The sequence below is a fragment of the Poeciliopsis prolifica genome, unplaced genomic scaffold (genome assembly GCF_027474105.1).
Source record: "Poeciliopsis prolifica strain line A6 unplaced genomic scaffold, Auburn_PproV2 SCAFFOLD102, whole genome shotgun sequence".
Classification (NCBI taxonomy): domain Eukaryota; kingdom Metazoa; phylum Chordata; class Actinopteri; order Cyprinodontiformes; family Poeciliidae; genus Poeciliopsis; species Poeciliopsis prolifica.
Genome location: NW_026562477.1, coordinates 140,364 through 163,385, shown reverse-complemented (window position 1 = coordinate 163,385; position 23,022 = coordinate 140,364). Strand labels below are relative to the sequence as shown.

Below are 23,022 nucleotides of genomic sequence, written 5' to 3'. Positions count from 1 at the left end.
AAATGTTCGGATTCAAGGATATTTAAGTAAATATGGAAATTAAATCTTAAAAATCAAACCTCGGACCGAACCATTTAAATTCAGCCTAATCACAATTTCTCCACCGGGTGGCGACATTTCATCACTTTTTCAAACGTTGCAGCAAACGACTAGACAGAAAATGTAAAACAACAACATGGATTTTAATGTGTATGCATCCCTTTTATTTTATTTGTGCGTGGAATAAGATGTAAATGAAATGAAGAGTGGAGAAAGGCAGTTTCTGTCCTGGTTGAAGCGTGTATCCTGCCCAGTGGGTTTCTAGGCGTGGTGAGTGGAGGGAGCTGAGTGGTTGGGGCGGCTGTTGTCCTCCTCCACTCCAGACTCGCATCCAGTTTTTCGGCTGCAATGAAGCGAAGATGGACGCGAAAGGATAGAATAAACATGGTAACAGCGTTTTTCTCCTCCTAAGTTCACCGGGAGGAATTTTCCTCCCCGCTTGGTTTATTTAGATCAGATAAAAGTTGGGGAGGATTTGTCTTTGTGTGGAGTGGAGGCAGACGGAACCATGCTGGAGCCCAAAGGGTAGATTGAATTCATGAAGGAGTTCGTTAAAGTTTGTTCCAGCCGTCTTGGATCCGGAGGGAGGACGCAGGAGTCCAACAGGTGAATCCTTCACTCATTTGCAGCTTTAGGACTCTCCTGGTGTGAATGTGTGATCAGTTCGGTTCCTCCAGCGGGGAACAAAGGCTCGGTTCGGGTTGGTGTGTCAGCTTGTGTCCCGGGGATCCAGACCGGTTGAACCCGTTTTTCCTCTCCAGGCTGGGAGTCGCTGGATGAAGCTTTCCGGGTCGCTCAGTCCCTCACAATAAGTAATAAAAGGGGAATTGAAAGCGAATTTCAACACAGAAGTGTTGGTGGGGTTTCTCTGCCCTTCTGGTTCCGACTGATCCCTTGGCGTGGGGGATCCACAGCACGGAGGCGGAACATCCCTGACGACAGCGCGAAGCTTTCTGCGCTTTCTGCGCTCTGAAGGCCTCAGGATCGGCTGCGGACCCAGCGCCCGGCCGGCCGGAGCCGCTGCGAGCCCGTCTGGAAGGGGAAACCTCGGCCGAGAACAGGCCGGCCTCAGGCTCAGATCCGCCTTTTCGTGCCTGCTCGGTTCCCGGGTGTTTTGTCCACGCGTTCCGGTGGTCTAACAGGGCAGGACCGAGGTTTGCGTCGCCCCGCTGCCATGAGAGAAGCCCGGATCTCTGTGGAAGAATGCGCCGCCTGCTCCCGGTGCTAGCTCCTCCGCGGCTCCATGTAAGGCTCCGAGCCCGGATATCTGCTCGCTTCAAGGCATTATATGATGTTATTATTCACAACGAGGTATAAATGTGTCCACAGACTCAGAGAGGAATAGATTGCAACCAGATGACAGGGAGAAAATCAGCGCTTTGTGTCTGCTGGCCTGCGCTCCGGCCAGCTCTTCAGCCCGTCTTTCCTCCTGCTTTAACAGCCATTTACTCCCCAGGGCCACAGTAACAACATGCTCCTGGCCTCCGCCGTGGTGGTGTGGGAATGGCTCAACGAGCACGGCCGGTGGCGGCCCTACAGCCCCGCCGTCTCCCACCAGATCGAGGCGGCCATCCGGAGCAGCGACCCCCGCGGAGGGAGCGTGGTCCTCGGCCAGGTCGACAGCAGGCTCTCGCCCTACATCATCGACCTCCAGTCCATGCACCAGTTCAGACAAGATACAGGTGAGCTGGGAGATGATGAAGGTCTTATCTGGGGTTGTTGAACTTATAATGAAAGTTGACTCCAAAACACACCAATATGTGCAAAATGACTGGAGTTGTGGAGGATGAATCTGGTTGTTTTGCTCTCAGCTGTTTGCCAGATGTTGGCCTGCACATCATTTCAGGAGGAAGCCTGCAGTTTGAGAGCCCCTAAATGGACACCGTGTGTGTTTTTCATGGCATTAAACTTTGCATTTTTTGGATGTAAAACTATTCAGCACACCCTTCATGCGTTGCTGCTTTCTCTGGAACATCAGCACACGGCTCCATGTGTTTGGACTGTTGGGCAACACCAAGCTTTGAGTTTCACATACGTCAGCAGTGATTTTTGGAAAGTGAATCTTGTGGATGTGTTTTCTCTCCAAACTCTGGTCATTGGCTGTTGACGTTTTACAGCAGTTGTGTCCGGCTCCGTTGAGCAGAGCAGAAACCTCAACATTTTACTCCATGCATCCTAAACCCAAGGATCAGGTCATTTGTTTATCCCTCAAGGAAACTAAATGTTGTTGTAATTCATATCATCCACATATCTTCAAAGACTCGTTGTGGTTGGTGATTCTGTGGGCAGAAAAACATCTCCACTAGCAGTCAGTCTTGCAGTGAATGTGTAGAAGCCTCTGACTGCAGACGGTTACTGTACCATCCCTGTTCCTCACGATGGTTTGAACTTTCTCTCTCTGCTCTTTGGTCCTCTGGGATTTGGGGTCATGAACCTTTAAGATGCTAATCAGCTGCTCACAGTCGTAAAAAACATTGTTGGCATGGTTACGCTTCATAACAACTGTCAGAAAAGTAAGAGCAGAAATCAACAATCGACGGAGGAGCTGCGTTTCATCCCACCACAGGGACTTTTCTCATGATTTAAAGTAAGTTTTTACTTTTACATTTGTTTTTTAATTCTTTGAAGAATTTAAAAGCAGTATCCATTTTTAATTTGAATAAACAAAAAGTAAAAAATACAAGGATTTTTTTAAAAGTACGTTTTAATCTATCCATAAAGCATAAAAATAAAAGTAGTTACATCCATAAATCATATAACCCACCTGCAATATTTCACTCTCAGGTTTTCTGGTTTGATCAGCAGCCATATTCTCATATTTATAATGGAGATCAGAACCGAAAGTCTTCAGTTAAATAATTGATCTGTGAGATTTGAGCCCTTTGTAATTTGATTTATTTCCATAATTCATCAAAATGCTGACATACAAAAAAGCTCATCTGGATTTGCGAAGTAGAAAAGATTGTTTTATGGGCGTGGAATGAAAAAAGCAGCACGAATGTCTGAGATTCTGGTTTATGAATCAGAATGAATCATAAACTGATTCTCCTGGATGAAAAGCTGCTTCCAGAGAGGCGGAGATTTGATGTCACATCACCTGTAAGTTCATGTTTTCTGCTGCGTTTCTTCATGAGGAGAACTGAGATGTTTGCTCAGATGTTTCAGGATTCAGTTTTTGTGCCTCAGCCAAACTTCCTGATTCTGCAGACATCGACTACAGAAGGACTGTTGTGGTTCTGCAGGGAAAGTTGGACTTTTCTCCAGAGGCCTGGTCCAGATGTTCCAGGGAAACTGTTGTTCCAGTTGACAGTTTAATGTTTGGTTCTGCTCAGTTCTCTGCTGCAACTCGGACTCGCCGCCCAGCCTGTCGGACCCGCCGCCCGTCGGGCCCGCCGTCCGTCCAGCAGAGTGTTTCTTGGCTGGTCTTTGCTCAGGGTGGAGAAGACGCAGCAGTGTGACGGGCTGGAGCAGCTGCTGCAGACAAACATTTTTGTGCTCTTACGCCTCAAACAGGCCAACAGCTGCAGACTCCTCCTGCAAAGAAAAGGCTTACAAATTCTGTGGGAAGAATGAAATATTTCATGGTCTAATGAGCGCAGCCCCCCTCCTTCCTGAAGGCCTTTGGGTTTTGTTTTGAGATGGACCGACTCAGAAAGGAGTGAGATAATTCCCTCCATCTCCTCTGTCGGGTTTCTTCTTGGTGTTCAGATGCTTTAGAGTTGGGCGAGATACGAGATGCACTCCCTGATTTTCCTTCTGGTTCATTTTAGTCATAGAATCCTGGAATTTCTTATCACTTCTGGACTTAGATTTCTGTTTCTTTCTTTAACTTGCTGCATTCTTCCAGATCTGCATGTTGCTGCAGTGAGAGGGAGGAAGCAGGCAGCCCAGCATGGCTGACAGCATGGCAGCCATCGTGTGTTTGGGATGCCAGGAAGGAGCCGGTTTGGTTTAAATCCTGAATTTTTTCTCAAGAAAGCAGAGAAAACGACTTTAATCTAAACTTGTTTGGTTTGTTATCCTTGGAGATGCTTGGACTTTCTACATTTCGTCATTCTGAAACTCTGAATGTCAACGACTTTAATGGGACTTAAAGTGCAGAATAAACACAAAATAGAGCAGAAATATGAAGAGGGACTTTGAAGATTGATAGTCAATCAATCTGATTGATTTTATGGAGAAGCATCTAGAAGAAAGAGAAGACGTTTTGTGGTCTGATCAGAGGGATCCAAAATGAAACTCCCTGCAGCCTGAAACACTATAAAACATGGTGGAGGCAGCATCATGCTGTGGGACAAGAAAGCATTTTCTCTCAATGAAGCAATTAAACACTGAATACATTTTATTCCAGTGAGAATAAAAACCCAGATTTGGTGTCTTGCTGTGTAACGTTTACTGACCCCTAAAACAAACGGTCCGTCCTGTGGAGCGGCTCAGATGAGGCGTTTAGGGTCCTGGGAGATTTGTGTGTTCCTCCAGATATTACAACAGGTTTCCCTCAGACCAACTCGTCGTCACTTTCCTTTCTTTGTTGGTTTTTTTATTCAGGCTCCAGCTGGGCCGGCTGAAGGAGACACATTCTCAGAGACACACAAAGCTGCAGGCGTTGGGTCACGGTGGAGGGCGGGGGGGGGGCGGGGTCGGTGGGGGGGGCCAGGGGGGGAGGGTCGGGGCGGGTGGGGGTAGGACCAGGGCAGGGGTGGGGGTGGGGCTGGGAGGAGCGGGGCTGGGGTGCGCTCCCCAGAGAACAGGGGGTTCTCTGGGTGTGATGACAAAGGAATGGGAATGCCATCAAAGAGTTAAACTAACCCGTTTGGAGGACTAACTAAGTTAAGCTAAACTAGCAGCTGCATGTGTGTGTGTGTGTGTGTGTGTGTGTGTGTGTGTGTGTGTGTGTATGTGTGTGTGTGTGTGTGTGTGTGTGTGTGCATGTGCGTGTGTGTGTGTGCATGTGTGGTGTGTGTGCATGTGCGTGTGTGTGTGCGTGCGTGTGTGTGTGCGTGCGTGTGTGTGTGTGTGTGTGTGTGCGCGTGCGTGTGTGTGTGTGTGTGTGTGTGTGTGTGTGTGTGTGTGTGTGTGTGTGTGTGCGTGTGTGTGTGTGTGTGTGTGTGTGTGCGTGCGTGTGTGTGTGCGTGTGTGTGTGTGTGTGTGTGTGTGTGTGTGTGTGTGTGTGTGTGTGTGTGTGTGTGTGTGTGATCAGGACGGCTGCAGAGGCGCTCCTGGTTCAGCCGCAGGAAGTTGTTGAAGCTGACACGTTTCCTTGGTTTCCCACCAGAGGAAACGCTTCTGTGTTTATTTGGGTTCTTTCCTGTCTCCAAACAGCTGAGAAGGAAAAGCTGAGAATAACTCGGCGGCGTCCTCTGATGGCGGCGCAACACGTCTGCAGCCACTAATGAGCCTCAGAGACGATCAGGAGAACAAGTGTAGTTTAGTAAAACTCAATGCATATTAATAACAATAACGAGTTCAGTGAGCAGAATCCACAGAACTGAACCAGAGCTCAGGAAGCACACACACCTCCAAATTGCACCATGAACAGACAAAATTGGTTCATCTGTTGATGGAAAGTAAAGATTTTCACAGTAAATTAATCATTCTACTTCTAAAAAACAGTAACAGTTCTTGATCGCATATTTAATAATTAGCCTGAGACAGAGTTTATGAAAATAGAAAACTGATACAAAATCTTTTTATCAATCGGTTAATAATTAGCTATCAGAAATAGGAAAGGTGTTTTTGTCTGAACCTGGTGAAACTAAAACTGCCACTCTGGGCATTCTGGGTAGAACATCGACAGGTTTTCATCTTCAGTTCAACCTGTGTTGATGTTTTTGAACAGTTAGAGCTGTAATGTCTGAATTACAGCTCTAACTGTGTGTTCTCTCAGCAAATGGACTTTTTATGTTTTTTGTAGTTTTTGTGTAGTAAATGATTAATTGATCAGAAAACTAGTCGATGACTATTTAAGAAATTGATTCGTCACGATGAATCATTTCAGCCCATTTCAGACATTTATTGAACGTGTGTCCAATAAATGTCCCTGAGAACATTTGCAGTCTGTTTTCATGGCTTCTTCCTCTCTGAGCGGCGCTTCAGCCCTGTTTCTCTGAGGAGGATGACCTCCGGCGGCTTCATCCAGGATCCTCATGCTGTTCTGGGTCACATGTCAGAACGTCCTCTAAGGATCCTAACTGACCTAAACAGGAAAGGTTTGGTTTGACGTGAAGTCAGACGGTGAGAGAAACTGTTTGAGTTGTGAGAGATGGATGTGAAACCTGGACTGAATCCTCACACAGCAGCGTTTACACACATTTCAGAGGATGTGTGTGTGTCTGTCTGCAGCCCGTGTGGATTCGCTTTTCTTTCATGTAGCTCTTCTTTGGTTCATCTGATCTCTCTCCCAATGCGCTTGTTTTTTTCCTGCATTTTATTCTCACACTCTCTGAAGCTGAAAATTGAGTCTGAACCCAAAACTCAAGGGAGACGACTTTTTCAAGGGGGACAAAGACAACGAGACGCACGCAGAGTAGAAGGCAGCGAGAGTCGGCGCAAAGTCAAAAGTAGGAGAGGGGTGAAAATGTGAGGGAGAGGGCGGAGACGGGAGAACGAGAGGAAACTCTGCTTTATGATGAATGGATAAAACCCCCAGAGGTCAGAGGTCAGACCACTGCTTCTGCTTGGAAAGTTGTTCTGAAACTCTGCGTGTAGAGTTACTGGACCGGGAGGGGCGGGTCACATGAGCAGAACCAGCAACCGGAGCATGATGGAGTCAGAATAATCTCAGCAGCAGGAACGATGGACATGAGGATGAGGATAGTGATGATAGTGATGATGATGATGAGTATGATGATGATAATGATGATGATGATAGTGATGATGATGATTATGATTATGAGTATGATGATGATGATGATAGTGATGATGATGATGAGTATGATGATGATAGTGATGATGATGATGATGAGTATGATGATGATGATAGTGATGATGATGATGAGTATGATGATGATAGTGATGATGATGATGATGATGATGAGTATGATGATGATGATAGTGATGATGATGATGTTGGTGATGATAATGATGATGATGATGATGATGAGTATGATGATGATAATGATGAGTATGATGATGATGATGATGATAGTGATGATGATGGTGGTGATGATGATAGTGATGATGATGATGATTATGAGTATGATGATGATGAGTATGATGATGATGATGATAGTGATGATGATGGTGGTGATGATGATAGTGATGATGATTATGAGTATGATGATGATGAGTATGATGATGATAATGATGATGATTATGAGTATGATGATGATGATAATGATGATGATAGTGATGATGATGAGTATGATGATGATGATAATGATGAGTATGATGATGATGATGATGATGAGTATGATGATGATGATAATCTGGATGACTTTCTCTCTGGTTTATTTCAGACAGTAATGTTAAAGAAAATTTCTTATGTCATTGTTGTCTCTGTTTCTGAATAGTTTCTATTAACTCAGAGTTTATCTAAAACTGGCTAAAACAATTAACTAGATTAATCTCAATGAACCGGTTAGTGAAATAATCAGTTGATTGGTTAATATTGATCAAACAATATCTCAAACAGCAGCAATCAAGCCAAAGCTGTTCTACGTTTTGCATTCAGGTTTTCTGTGAATTTACTTTCACCTGGTTCAGATTCTGTGAAATAAACTTTATTTAACAGCCTTTACTATCCAGTTATAAAGCAGTAAATCCAAAAGATGATCCTCAGATTAGCCGGCACCGTCCTGATGTTCAGTCTGAACATGTTTTTACTAAAGTTATGCTGCCGTTGCTCTTTAGGCTATAAAATACATATTTTCTTATTCAAATAATTTAATTATTTGTCCAGATTCAGGTCTAGTCCAAGTCTAAGAAGCATTGTTTAATCTATTTTAAATCAGAATTGTTTTTATCTAATTAATTATCAGAATGATGAAATAATTGTTAGTTGCTGGCCCTGATTAGTGATTGGATAAATATTCCCTTCCTTTAAAGCGTCTAATTCAGTCCGAGTCTCTTACTAGGAACAGAATTTTTGGATTATATTTTTTCTGGAGAATTCTTTGTGCAGAAACAGAAAGGGAGCGAATAGTTGATCTATTCACTGTAAACTGATCTCTTCTTCTTTTGATTGATCGGCTGAACTCCTGGGTCCTTCGTCTGACCCGACTGAAACTTGGTGCAGAAACCGGCTTGTTTCAAAGTAAAGCTTTAGACAAGAGTTTTTCTCATTCCAGGAACTCAGCCTGTTGTGATGACGTGAGCGGCGGTCAGACCAGTTTCTGTCTCTCAGCTGAACGATGATTCCACTTCCTGTTTGCTGCCTCAGCCTCAACTCTGCTGATCCAGCTGAAAATGTGCCACAGATTGCCCTTTGACCTTCTCCAGTGGGCAGATTGTAGCCCTGGAGCTTCATCAAGGCTTCATGAGTTTTGTCGTTTCTGTCCGCGCTGCGTCAGCGGCCTGCAGCTCCGGCCGTCAGGAGCCTTTTGAAGAGCAGAAAGGTCAGACTGCAGGTCAACCGCTGCGCTTCATGTTGCTGAAATTAGCGATTAGCGTGTTTTGAAGTGAGAAAGTTGAGCTGCGAGGGAGAAAAGTCACAAGTCATGCAGTCACTGTTTTAGAGTGAAGAAGAAGAAGAAGCCTGCAGGACTGAAGGCGGATTCTCCACGATGTTCAGCTGGTTTCACTTTTAACCCCTAAACTCCTGGAATGGGGGAAAAACGTTGAAGTGGAAAATTCTTCCAGACAGAAACCGGACATCTGTTTGCCTGCTGGTCACTCTGCAGGTGTGTGTGTGTGTGTGTGTGTGTGTGTGTGTGTGTGTGTGTGTGTGTGTGTGTGTGTGTGTGTGTGTGTGTGTGTGTGTGAAGGGTCAGAGAACAATGAAGGCCAGATGGTCCTCCCGCTCCAGGCCGCTCTCCGTCACGTTGAAGGCAGATGAACCGTCCGGTCTTCCAGAAATTAAGTTCATATTCATAGAAATGCATGTTCAGGAGACATGGAAGTGAACGTTCAGCTCCGGGTTTTCTAGTATTTTTTGATTCACATCAATAAAAAATGATGATGAAAAAGTATTTAAATCACCCTGAGGCTATTTAGCCCCATGTCTGGGGCCGCACATCGGCCTAGTCAAAGCCTGACAAACACAATGATTACTCCTAAAACAATTTAGGAAGAATGTACAGCTGATTACAATCATATTTTTTAAGATATTAATTATTTCTTCTTTCATCGTAAGAGTGGGAGAAAAAACCGAGGCCGTCTCAACGTTTAGTTTTAGAATATTTATGGATTATAATTTACAGTTATTGTTGGAGGTTATCGGTACGGTAACTGCCCCGGTCCAGGGGTTTCCAAGCTGCGGCCCGGGACCCAATTGCTGCCCCTGGACTGATTTTCTGTGGCCCTGCATGAACTTCCTGAATAATACATATTTGCTGCATGGATACGAAGCTGAAGCAAAACGTACTTTTAATTTGGACCAAACTGTTAACTATCACCAACCAGCAAATGAAACCCAGGGCGACAAAACGGGTTTATGTAGAAATGCATCATTATGATGTCACATGACCAGGCAGACACACACAGGGTGGAGATACTCGCTTGTTACTGTCGGCTCAGATATCAAACGATACAATCGATCATTCAGTCGTCGTTTGATGTTCTGCTGGTTTCTATGGATCGTTATTATGATCCTGTCGTCCTGCCGCCGTCCTGCCGCCGCCGTCCTGCCACAGAGAGCCATTGTTCCGTCGGGTTTATTGGGGTTTAGGGATATTATTGGCTTGGATTGTTTGTTTGGGCCTGAGAGTGAAACAGCATAATAAAGCTGAACAGATGAAAGTTCTGTGATGTGATCTCAGAGTGACTGCATGGAGCTGCAGGGAGTTTTCCCTTCAGGCCAACTATGTTAATGAAAGTCATGCATGAGGCCTCAGAGGACACGACTCGGGACAAATACTGACATCTCTGTCTCCTTCTGCATTTCTGAGACACAAAACCTACAAAACATTCATTTGTAGCAGAAACCTGATCTCTGGGTCTGAGCAGTCCCAGCAGAACTCGGAGGAAACCCAAAGAAATGTTTCTCTGAAGTCCAAACGCATCGCTGGATGAAGCAACATCAGGAACGTTATTTCCTTTTGTCCGTTCCAGGAACCACCATCCCGGTCCGGACCCGGCCTCCGCCCCGGGTCAGGGCTGGCAGTGGGAGTGGGAGAACGACGCGGGAACCTGGACGCCGTACGACATGGAGGTGGCCATCGCCATCGAGAGCGCCCACAGCCGCCAGCAGACCTGCCTGGACCTGACGCCGCTCGGCTTCTGCTACCTCATCGACTTTAAGAACATGACGCAGGTCAGCAGACAGGAAGTGATGGGAGTGTCCTGGTCACTGAGCAGATCTGGTTCTCGCAGCAGTGATTTGGACTCAGATTTTGATAAATATCTGCAGCAGCAGGTTAGAAAAAAGGAGACTAAAATTTTTGCTTTTGATATAGGAATCCGGTTCTGGTGGATCTCTGATGCTCTGAATATCTGTGTTTCACACATCCAAACTCTTTGATGGACTTCCCTTTCCAGTCCTCACAAAGCTGCTTTAATTAAAGTTTTTTCCTTCCACTCAACTTTCCAGTGATGTTCTTGAATCCAGCAAAGACAGTTATTTAAGAATCTCAATTAAATTATGTAAATTAAATTGATTCTTGATTCTGACAAAGTTTTGGTTTTGTTCCGACCCGCAGGTGAACCGGCAGAGCCAGCGGTGCCGGCGGATCCAGCGGCGCGCCGACCTGGCCTACCCGCTGGTGTCCGGTCCGCTGCCCGTCCCCAAAGGAGGCGCGGTGGGAGGAGGGGGGGGCCTGACGGGGGCCCTGCTGGGCGTCGGGGTGTCTGGGCCAGCATGGGGGTGGGAGGCCCCGTCACCTCTAACGGCGGCCTGCCAGTTCTGGGTCTGGGCCAGCCGTGTTCCTGCCAGCAGTGCATGCTGGTCCTGAGCGTGAAGAGCGGTGCAGGAGGCGCAGGAGGCGGCGCCGCGGCCATCCAGACTCTGAACAGGCGGGCTCTAACCATGCAGCGCCCCAAGAACTCCGCCCCCCCTGCATCGCGCCCGCTCAGCCCGTCGAAGTCGGCCACGTTGGGGCGGGGCCTGCAGCAGAGCCCCGCCTACTACCAGACGCTGCCGCACGGCCTGGCCATCACCAAGAACACGGCGTCGCCGCGGAGGAACGCCCAGCTGTTCGCCCAGTCGCTGGCCGCCCTCACCGCCGGCGCCTCCTCCATGGGCCTCTCAGCGCCTTCCAGCAGGCCGCCGCCGCCGGCGCTGCCGCCGCCACAACCGCCGCAGCCGCCCGCCTCCAACCAGAACCCGCCCTCCATTCCGCCCAAGCTCTCCTGTTCCTCAGCAACAGAACCGGTACCGACCGCCACGCTGATCACCCCCGCCAGCGCCGTCACCACGCCCCCCTCCCCGGTTCCTTCTCCGTCGCCCGTGGTGATGAAGCCGCAACGCGCGCCATCGTCGACGGCGGCGTGCCACGCCCCCTTACCGCAGCGGTCCAGCTTGGCCGGGCTGAGCAGGCCGGCGCTGCAGAGGATCGCCATGGCGCAGTCCAGAGCGCTCATCGCCTCAGGGTGAGTCAGAACAGAGGAGGAACGAATGCAACAGGTTTAAACGCTGCAGTCTCACTCCACACCAGCAGGGGGAGTCAGAACCAAACCAAATGACCTCAGACTGTCACCACAGACGAGATGTCATGCTGTACCGTAATGACCAAAAGCTTTCACACTCTTAGTGTTTTATAATGTAGCACAACAGCAGCATATTTATGGAAGTGATATTAACTGCTCTAGACTCCCCCTAGTGGTCTGGAGGACTTCTCTGGCATTTAAAGTGTTTCTTAATTGTTGCTGTTTTTGCTGTTTGCTGAGCCTTTTGGACGTATCAACCCTGTAGAGATTTTATTATAGTTACATTTATATGATTGAAGGGACATTTTTACATGTTCTCACCCACATGGAGAGAACCATTAAGTAACTATGTCAACATCAGTTGTTATGTGTATCATGACTTAAAAGAAAGTTTTTCTTCCTCGTTTAAGACCTTAAAATTGGGTCTCTGTCTCTTTAAAAGCTCCTGCTCTTTGTGAAGCTCCGCCTTCAAGAAGGCGTCCAAACATGGCTCCTTTATTAACCCTTTTCTGCTTTTACCAGCGTTGCTCTGAGACGCAGCTCCTATAATGAGCTCAGCAGTTCCACCAGCTATTTGCTAATAGCTGCTGGCTAGTCTGAAGGAGCTGAGTAGGGGAGGAGCTGCACCTCGGAGGCGGGGCTATGTCCAACCAGGTGTTTTAACGGCTCAGTGGAGATTAAATTGTTTCTCAGTCGTCCATTTTCTTCCACTTTATCCGAGGTCTGGTCGAGGGGGCAGCTTGATTCTTTCATGAAAGAATCAAAGTAACACTCCAGGTTTATTTTTGATGAGGGACAAGCATTATAAGACGACGTAAAGCTGGAAGCAGTCGGTTTTACCTGCTCTGGTCCTTTAACATGAAGGAGTTGATGAACCTGAGCAGTTATTGCATCATGCAGATTATTTCCCTCTGTGATGCAATAAGACATGCTAGTTGTGCCTCAGCATGTCCTGATCAGCAGCCAGTCCTGCTGCAGGCCCCAGCATGCAGCTGCACTCCTCTGATGGTGCCGGTCGGGACCAGACGACCCGGATCATTCCAGTTCTGGACCAAAGTCCAGACAGCTGCAGCTTCCTTGGACATGTAACCACTACACTGGATTTCTCTGAGTCTGTGTAGGATTTGTGCAGCAGAGTTCAAAGGTCAGCACTTCCTCCTGAACCTCAGATCTGTTATGGATCCATGAGGAACGTCAGAATGTGTCCAGAGAAGGATCTCATGGATCTCATGGATCTCATCTCCTCATGGGGGTGATCAGCTTCAACAGGAAGGATCCTGTTGAAGCTTTAATGTCTCATTTGTGATGCTAGTGTGAGGAAGATGATCCATATTTTAACTTGACTTCCTCATGACTCCACACAAAGACTCCTTGTGCTTTGTTGTGATGTTTACTGCAAAACCTGGATGCTGGATGCACAGCGCCTCCTACAGGTTTGGAGGAGTCGACTGAGCATTTTTAGTTCTGCTCCAGAACTTCACCATCGGGAGATCATGATGTAACAACATGGCTCCTCAGTCTGGATCGGATCGGTCCGATAGAAACCAGCTGGAGTAGGCGGCTGTTTCAGTCAGAAACCAGCTGAGAGTGGAAACAGATCCACTTCCTGTCACACAGCCGATCCACTTCCTGTCACACAGCCGATCCACTTCCTGTCACACAGCCGATCCACTTCCTGTCACACAGCCGATCCACTTCCTGTCACAAACCACCTTGGGGCCTGAATCTGCTGTGTGAATCCTCCCATTCTGCTCTCAGTTGGGTGTGTGTGTGTGTGTGTGTGTGTGTGTGTGTGTGTGTGTGTGTGTGTGTGTGTGTGTGTGTGTGTGTGTGTGTGTGTGTGTGTGTGTGTGTGTGTGTGTGTGTGTGTGTGTGTGTGTGTGTGTGTGTGTGTGTGTGGTCTGATCAGTTTTCTGGAGATGCGTTTTGGGTTTCAAAGCACAGTCAGACGTCAGCAGGATGCAGCTTTTATTTTCCAGCTGGGCCTCTTCCTCCTACTCCTCCTGTTTTTCCTCCTCCTGCACCTCCCTCTCCTCCTCCTGCATCTCCCTCTCCTCCTCCTGCATCTCCCTCTCCTCCTCCTGCATCTCCCTCTCCTCCTCCTGCATCTCCCTCTCCTCCTCCTGCACCTCCCTCTCCTCCTCCTGCATCCCTCTCCTTCTCCTGCATCTCCCTCTCCTCCTCCTGCATCTCCCTCTCCTCCTCCTGCACCTCCCTCTCCTCCTCCTGCGCCTCCTTCTCCTCCTGCCCCTCTCTCTCCTCCTGCACCTCCCTCTCCTCCTCCTGCACCTCCCTCTCCTCCTGCACCTCCCTCTCCTCCTCCTGCACCTCCCTCTCCTCCTGCACCTCCCCTCCTCCTGCACCTCCCTCTCCTCCTGCACCTCCTTCTCCTCCTGCCCCTCTCTCTCCTCCTGCACCTCCCTCTCCTCCTCCTGCACCTCCCTCTCCTCCTGCACCTCCCTCTCCTCCTGCCCCTCTCTCTCCTCCTGCACCTCCCTCTCCTCCTCCTGCACCTCCCTCTCCTCCTGCACCTCCCTCTCCTCCTGCCCCTCTCTCTCCTCCTGCACCTCCCTCTCCTCCTGCACCTCCTTCTCCTCCTGCCCTCTCTCTCCTCCTGCATCTCCCTCTCCTCCCTCCTCCTCCTGCACCTCCCTCTCCTGCACCTCCCTCTCCCCCCCTCCCTCCTGCACCTCCCTCTCCTCCTCCTGCCCCTCTCTCCTCCTGCACCTCCCTCTCCTCCTGCACCTCCCTCTCCTCCTGCCCCTCTCTCTCCTCCTGCACCTCCCTCTCCTCCTGCACCTCCTTCTCCTCCTGCCCCTCTCTCCTCCTGCACCTCCCTCTCCTCCTGCACCTCCCTCTCCTCCTGCACCTCCCTCTCCTCCTCCTGCACCTCCCTCTCCTCCTGCACCTCTCTCTCCTCCTGCACCTCCCTCTCCTCCTCCTGCACCTCCCTCTCCTCCTCCTGCACCTCCCTCTCCTCCTCCTGCACCTCCCTCTCCTCCTGCACCTCCCTCTCCTCCTCCTGCACCTCCCTCTCCTCCTGCCCCTCTCTCTCCTCCTGCACCTCCCTCTCCTCCTGCACCTCCCTCTCCTCCTGCCCCTCTCTCTCCTCCTGCACCTCCCTCTCCTCCTCCTGCACCTCCCTCTCCTCCTCCTGCACCTCCCTCTCCTCCTCCTGCACCTCCCTCTCCTCCTGCACCTCCCTCTCCTCCTCCTGCACCTCCCTCTCCTCCTCCTGCACCTCCCTCTCCTCCTCCTGCACCTCCCTCTCCTCCTGCCCCTCTCTCTCCTCCTGCACCTCCCTCTCCTCCTGGCTCCTCTCTGCCGCCGGGGCCCCTCGGAGCCCTCGGAGCCCCTCGGAGCCCCATTGTTGGTCTCCACAGTAACCTTTGTTGGCGGGGCCAGGCCTGGGACACATTAGCAGCACAATGCCCGCCCCCTCCAGCCCTGCTTTATATTCTGACCCTACTCTTCCTCTCCTGTCTGCGTCCTGAAAACACGTCTCTATTGGTCGTCTTCCTTTTTCTTCCTCTGATGTTTTTCCACGCTGATGCGTCACATTTAATCGACTTCATAAAACGTGTTCAGCAGCGATGGATCTGCTCGCAACCTGTGCTCCAGGGCGGACAGATACAAGGTCCCGGGTTTGAATCCCGGTCTGGGAGTCTTTCTGCATGCTCTCCCGGTGGACCTGTGGGTTCTCCCTGGGTAAAAACATGGCTGATGGATCGGTGACCCGTTGACCCCAACACCTCGCCCTATTGTGATTTTCTCTAATCAAAACCAGATCAAATGTATTCATACACCCTGATGCGCCTCAATGATTCTAGAACAATCCTGACAGGAGATGGACCAATAAACCGGCCGCCTGTTCGAATCCGTGTCCATAAACTCGACCACCTTACTGCTGGCTTGTGCAGCAAAAATTATTATTTGTGCTGCTTTGGGTTTGAAGATATTAATGAAAGTTTAAAAGTCATTTTGACTTCATAAAAGTGGGAGGAGCACAAACTGCACCAACACTGTGTGACCTGAAGAAGGTTGGAGTCAGAGTTACACTGGGGTATAAATGAGCCTGTTTCCTCTAACAGGCTGACCAACGATACATGAGGAGTCGATCTGCATCAGTTAAGATCAGTGTGGTTAACAATATTCACCCCAATGTTGCAAACCTAGTGATTTTGTTATAGTCATCACCTTCTCAGGCAAAAAATATTCAGTATTGAGTGATTAAGGCAAACGAAGCAGTCCTGGTGTGAATGATCACTTATTGATCAGTCTGATCAGTCTGATCAGTCCCACTCCGCTCGGCACATTAATCAGCAGCAGCAGAGGGGATGAGAGGAAAACCTGAGGATGTCTGATGACCTGTGATGATTCAGTTGCTGATGATTTTCAGACTGTTTATGGCTGAAGCTTCATTTTCTCTGCTGGTTAAATCCTGTTTATCTGAGCAGCAGAACCACAGCCAATCACAGGAGAGTTTCCACCGTTCTCTGCCTCTGATTGGTTTAGACTTTCAGGAAACTTTCAAACATTTTCCCCTCTTGTGTGTTTTTTAAACCTCACAGTGTATCGCTTCATCCTTATTCAGTCCAGAAGCTGCAGATGTGAAGGTCCGGTGTGTGTGTGTGTGTGTGTGTGTGTGTGTGTGTGTGTGGTGTGTGTGTGTGTGTGTGTGTGTGTGTGTGTGTGTGTGTGTGTGTGTGTGTGTGTGTGGTGTGTGTGTTACACGGCTTGTTGAGACGTGTGTGTGAAATGGGACAGGGACGGGAATAATTTCTGGGTTACAGAGAGCAGACAATGTTTCTGTTCTACTCAGCATCACTGCTCAAACACACACACACCACACACACACACACACACACACACAGAGCTGTGAAGGCATTTAACACACATTGTCCTCCGCTCTCACACACTGTAGAAGTAAATATTGGCCTGGAGCAAACGATGTGTTTCCTGCTCTGCAGAGGGGGATGATGGGAAAGAGGGAGGGGCCGTGGGAACATGGAGACACCTGTTGGTTCTGCAACAGGCTGCAGCTTCAGGCCAGCAGGGGGAGCTGCAGCTGCAGAGAGGGTCGGTTCTGATCCGCTAATCATCCGTTAATGAGTCAGAGAGGATCTGGGTCCGAACCAGAACCCAGAGTTACTTCTGCTCCAGCTGCTGGGTCAGAACCCAGACGGTGTCTCAGTCCAAATGCAGCTCAGCGATTCATCCTGATCCGGTTCAGAGCTGCAGAACCTCCAGTTGAAGGAATCTGTCAGAGTTCCTCTGCTTCTGCACATCAGAACTAAACAGACAAAGTTCCAACATCCCTCAGTAACGGTCGCCTCGCCCAGGAAACCGTGCTGTGTGTGTGTGTGTGTGTGTGTGTGTGTGGTGTGTGTGTGTGTGTGTGTGTGTGTGTGTGTGTGTGTGTGTGTGTGTGTGTGTGTGTGTGTGGGGGTCGCCCCAGGCAGAGGGGCCCGCTGTTCGTCTCCTTCTCAACATCTTTTATTATGAGCTTATGAAGCGCAGAGGGAATGCGAGATGACAGAGCATTTACAAGAACATTGAACGCACCGTTTGGTTTCATAGGAACATTGAACTCAGCACCACAGCAGTCTGACCCGGTCCAGTAGCCTGGAATGCAGATCTGACCCAACACACCGTGTGCTACGTGTTGGGTCTGTGGAGTGATCCACAGAGTGATCCACAGAGTGATCCACAGTGTGATCCAGTGTGATCCACAGTGTGATTCACAGAGTGATCCACAGAGTGATCCACAGTGTGATCCACAGTGTGATCCACAGTGTGATTCACAGAGTGATCCACAGTGTGATCCACAGTGTGATTCACAGAGTGATCCACAGAGTGATCCACAGTGTGATCCACAGTGATCCATAAAGTGATCCACAGAGGGATCCACTGAGTGATCCACAGTGTGATCCACATCCACAGAGTGATCCACAGTGTGATCCACATCCACAGTGTGATCCACATCCACAGTGTGATCCACAGAGTGATCCACAGTGTGATCCACATCCACAGAGGGATCCACATCCACAGTGATCCACAGAGTGATCCACTGAGTGATCCACAGAGGGATCCACATCCATAGAGTGATCCACTGAGTGATCCACAGAGGGATCCACATCCACTGAGTGATCCACTGAGTGATCCACAGAGTGATCCACATCCACAAAGTGATCCACAGAGTGATCCAGTGTGTGATCCACAGAATGATCCACAGTGTGATCCACAGAGTGATCCACAGAGTGATCCACAGAGTGATCCAGTGTGTCTGTGTGCTACGTGCGCTCTCGGCGCTCTCAGAGGATGATGACGGTGTTGGTGACGGATCAGGTAATCCTCTGGCTGACGTCTGTCTCTGAGCCGATGGAAACTCCCAGGATTAGCTCTGGAAGTCGTTCTGTCAGAGGAGTGAGCGGTTCTGTTTCTGTGGTGATCGGTCCGGTTGACCCGGTCTGTTTCTGGCTCTCCGCCTGCTGAACCAGGTTTTAGATGTTGGGAATGACGATCATCGGTGTTTGTCTGTGAGTTTCCTGCACCAGCCTGGGAGCAGTGGGAACGCTCCTCACTAACCGCCATGTGTTTTCTCCCGCAGCGTTCCCACCGTGCCGGTGAAGAACCTGAACGGGTCCAGCCCGGTCCACCCCGCTTTGGCCGGTAAGAACCGCCCAGCCGGTTCCATCTGATCGCACAGCGAGCCGAGGTCCGGATCCAATCCGCTCTGCTCTCTGTTTCAGGGATCACCGGGATCCTGATGAGCGCCGCGGCGCTGCCCGTGTGCCTGACCCGGCCGCCCAAGCTGGTGCTGCACCCCCCGCCCGTCAGCAAGAGCGACATCAAGCCGGTACCGGGCTTCAACCACTCCTGCAGGAAGACCACCAAGAAGCAGGTCCGCAAAGGTGAGCTCCAACCTGGCAACCGCTGCTCAGGTTACCTTCAGCGTCGTCACCATGATGCGTTTCAAATGGTTTCTGTCATCTCAACATTCTGGGGGAAGTTAGGTGGAAGGAAAACTGTTTGAAAAGTTTGCAGGTTTCTTCAACTGAAAGTCTAAATCACCAAATTGAACAGAAAACTTGTGTACAATTTATATAATATACATTAGAAGCAGGCAGATCAATAATGTTGATGTCAGTATCAGATTGATAATAATGGTATCAGCCATACTTTAGTTTCATTGTTTTATTTTTGCATTGTAGTTTCTCATCTCTTAATTTTATTTCACTTTTCTCTCAAATGATCATTTTTTTGCAGTTTGTTTATTTAGGAAAAATACACGCAAATATGTTTTTTAAATATTTTGTTCGAAGTATCGGTATCAGCTTGATATCAGTTTGATACCAAATATATTCAGTTTTACTCCCTGATATCAAACCCTCTGTGTGTGAAGAGTCTAAACTGATGTTTCATGGAATTAAATTAGTCAAATTAATGAATTTGTTGATGACACTGTGATTTAATGAGCTGTGTTGGTATTTCTGTTGAAGTCTGTTCTTTTCAAATCCTCTGCATTAAATTATGTGAAATCTTTAAAAGGCCTGATTTACACTTTCTGTCTTCATTTCTTGTGTTTCTGCAGGTAAAACTCCAGAGGAGGTTGTGAAGAAATACCTGCAGAAAGTAAAAAGCCCCCCAGAGGAGGTGAGTCCTGCCTCTGACTGCCACAGCTGATGAATCTGTGACGATATTGCAGACTAACGTCGGTTCTGTGGGTCTCTCCCAGGACTGCACTATCTGCATGGAGCCACTTGGGGGCCGTCCGGGTACAAGGTCCGAGCGTTGGACCCGTCTCCAAGGCAGAGTCGGTGGGTCGGCTCGCTCAGTGCGGACACCAGTACCACTTCCAGTGTCTGGTGGCAATGTACAACAACGGCAACAAGGACGGCAGGTCGGTCCAGTACCAGGTCCAGTACCAGGTCCAGAACCAGGCCTAGAACCAGGCCTAAGGTCTCTGAGCAGGAAAATAACCCGACTTCCTGTCTCAGCCTCCAGTGTCCCACCTGTAAGACCATCTACGGCGTGAAGACCGGCAACCAGCCAGCCGGGAAGATGGAGTACCACGTCATCCCCCACTCCTTACCGGGTCACCCCGACTGCAAGAGCATCCGCATCATCTACAACATACCGCCAGGGATTCAGGTACCGAGCCGCGGCGCACGCCGCTCGCTAACGCGCTGCCATCAGACACTAACGGGAAGCTTTTCCTCCAGGGACCAGAGCACCCCAACCCGGGGAAGCCCTTCACTGCCAGAGGCTTCCCGCGACACTGCTACCTCCCAGACAGCGAGAAGGGACGCAAGGTAACAACACCTGCAACGTTAGCCTTTATTTACACTGGTACTTATGATGCGTTACCAAGAAAACAAAGCTGCTGATTAGCATCTCAGAAGATCAGAGGCAAAAGAAAGATCATCCCCTACTCTAACGTCTGTGCCTGACTTTCGAACCAAACGGCCAGAAAGAGATTTAAAGAGGAGCAGCAGAAGGAAAGCAGAGCTAGCTAACAGCTGATGATGTCATCCAGGACATGTTGCTGTGGAATATCACACAACAACAAATTAACAACGAAACAACAGAAAGGCAGAAGAATGAAAGAATCTCCAGATTGGAGATTGTAACAGCGGTTCTGCTGACGCGGCTTCTCTCCGACCCGTCTGCAGGTTCTGAGGCTGCTGCTGGTGGCGTGGGACCGCCGCCTCATCTTCTCCGTCGGAACGTCCAGCACCACGGGAGAATCCGACACCGTCATCTGGAACGAGGTGCCGAGTCCGCGCAAACCCCCGAGCTAACCGTGCTAACCACGCTAACAACGAGATGTCATTCTTCACTTCCAGGTCCACCATAAGACGGAGTTCGGGTCCAACCTGACGGGCCACGGATTCCCCGACCCGGGTCACCTGGACAACGTGTTGGAGGAGCTCCGAGCTCAGGGCATCACAGAGGAAGATGCACTGGTAGAGAAGTGAGAGAGGAAGAGGAGGAAGACTCTCTGCCAGCACTTAGGAGGATTTGAGGAGGACAGCGACCGAGTTCTTCAGAGACAATAACGCTGGCTTAGCCTTTCAATGCAAGTTTCTCCACATTTTTTAAACCAGCGCATCAAACGAGCAGTAGGGGAGAAGAGGAGGTAACGGGGGAGGAAGAGGAAGCTTGTGGGTCTCGGTACTAAACAAGAGTGAGAATGAATGGGTACTAACATCTAGAACAGCAACAAGTTAACTTTACTGAATGAACGAACAAAAAGTTGGGAAAAAAGCAGCAAAAACTGGAAGGAAGAGGATGGAGGAAGAAGAGGAGAGAGGGAGGAAGAGGAGGAGGAAGAGAGAGAAGGTGTATGAATGTAGTTCAGGATAGCAGTAGAGTGAAACAACTTGTGTGGTTCGTTCAGAGGGACCAACAGATGGGCTGGCTTTGTTTACGCTGTGGTGAGGTGGCGCCTCCTGGTGGGCAGCTGGAGCAAAGCGCCGTTTCCTCATCACTTCATTCTTCGCTTTGATTCAGAGGCTGGAGCGCCGAGTTCATGATTGTTCTGTGACCCTCCGGGTCACAACTACGTTTGTTTTCTTGTTCTTAGTCATATCAGTCGGTACCGACGCTCGCCGTTTTGTCCCGACTGTCATTGAATGCTTCCTTGTGTTGAGGTGAACTCACCAAACCTGGCGGTGCGTTCACAGCCAGGTTAGGAGGGTCCGAATGGTTCTGTTAGCGTTCAATGTCAGAACCTCACTCATGTCATTTTGATTGTTTACTATAAAAGTGTAAAATATAGTTTCATCCAGTAGCTTTTCTCCATTACAAAAAGTATCCAGGAACTAAAAATGTTCTGACATTTTTCTATAAATTATGACCTTATTTGGCAACAGAAAAGTGTAAAAGCTTTTCATTTTATCTTGGTGAGGATAAAATATTTTCATCAGAGTAAAGGTCAAAACTGGTACGATAGAAATTCTGACTTTTTTCTCCGAGGTACATTGAACGCAGCTTTGTATCACCAGATAGTCTACTGCTTCTGATTGGCTGCCATGTTTAAGCTCGACCAATGAGAACACTTGTAGATGCACTTTTTATCCCAGCTATTTGAACCTGTGAGGTTCTGTTAACGACCCGGGTCAGAAGAATCCGGGTTATATTTGGGCATCATCATCATCGTCATCATCGTCTACCTGATGCTGGTTGTCCTAATGATGGTACTCCCTCCACTCTTCATGTCTTTAATACATTTTTTAGCTGCATATTTACTTTTTAGTAGCATTTTATTAACACTATTATAGAATAAATTGCCTTTTTTCTTATTTTGTACATTTATGTTGTATTAATTATCCCGTTTTTTTATGTTATCTTCTGCTAGTGAAGACAGTATTATCAAATATGGCGTATTGTTGTTCTCTGTGTACAGAAATGAAGCTGATTTGCATCTTTTCTTTGGAAAAGGAATTTCATGGTAGACTTTTATCTGAGTGTGACTTGTAATACGTTTTTCTAACTGAAAGCTGCAGCTGTGTTCATGCTGTCTGTCGTGATGCTGGAACTTTAAAAACTGTTCCAGAATCACCTCCATTTGTCATCAATGTTTTCTTGCTCTTTGGCGAACGCACAACTTTTTCTTCTGAGCGTGTGCAGCGTGAGGCCAGGTGGGATTCATACGGAAGAAGATTAGAGCCTCTGGAAAAACAGATCATTTACTTTTTTCTCAGAAGTCCAACTATGAACTCAAAATTCTGAGTTTAATTTAGACTTTAAACTTGTCGTCGATGTTAGGATTCTCATTTTAGTCTCAGGATTTGGGGAAAACGTTCTGAGATTTCTGAGGTGAATTTCATAATTGTGTTTCATTTTTCAGTGGCCCTAATCTTCTTCTGTAGCTTCATAGTGTGATTTATTGTTTTTATTGGTTTAAACCACCATCATGTCTCATCCCCACTGAACTCTCCCCACCAGTAAATGTGTGGATTACTTTCGGTGGCATCTTGTAGTGGAAGGAGAGACGTGATCATAGGTGCTGATGTGAAAGCATGAAAAAGTTAAACAAAAACACACAAAAAAGAGTGTAAATATGGCATAAATAATTGCTGGAGTATGAATGATTAATACAAGAAGATAAATAAAGAACGAATGAAATTTAAATGATGAGTCCTGTCATGTATCCATACAGTGAAATAAAAGTAAAACTCAACTGTGACGTCATGCCAGCGTCACTGCAGACTGTTGCTCCGTGAAATATGTCAC

At 48.4% G+C, this 23,022-nt stretch overlaps 1 pseudogene; it reads left to right on the top strand.

Annotated features, from left to right (window-relative positions):
• The first annotated feature begins 119 nt into the window (after window positions 1-119).
• Window positions 120-22,897, top strand: LOC129354043 (E3 ubiquitin-protein ligase DTX1-like; annotated as a pseudogene).
• The last annotated feature ends 125 nt before the right edge of the window (window positions 22,898-23,022 follow it).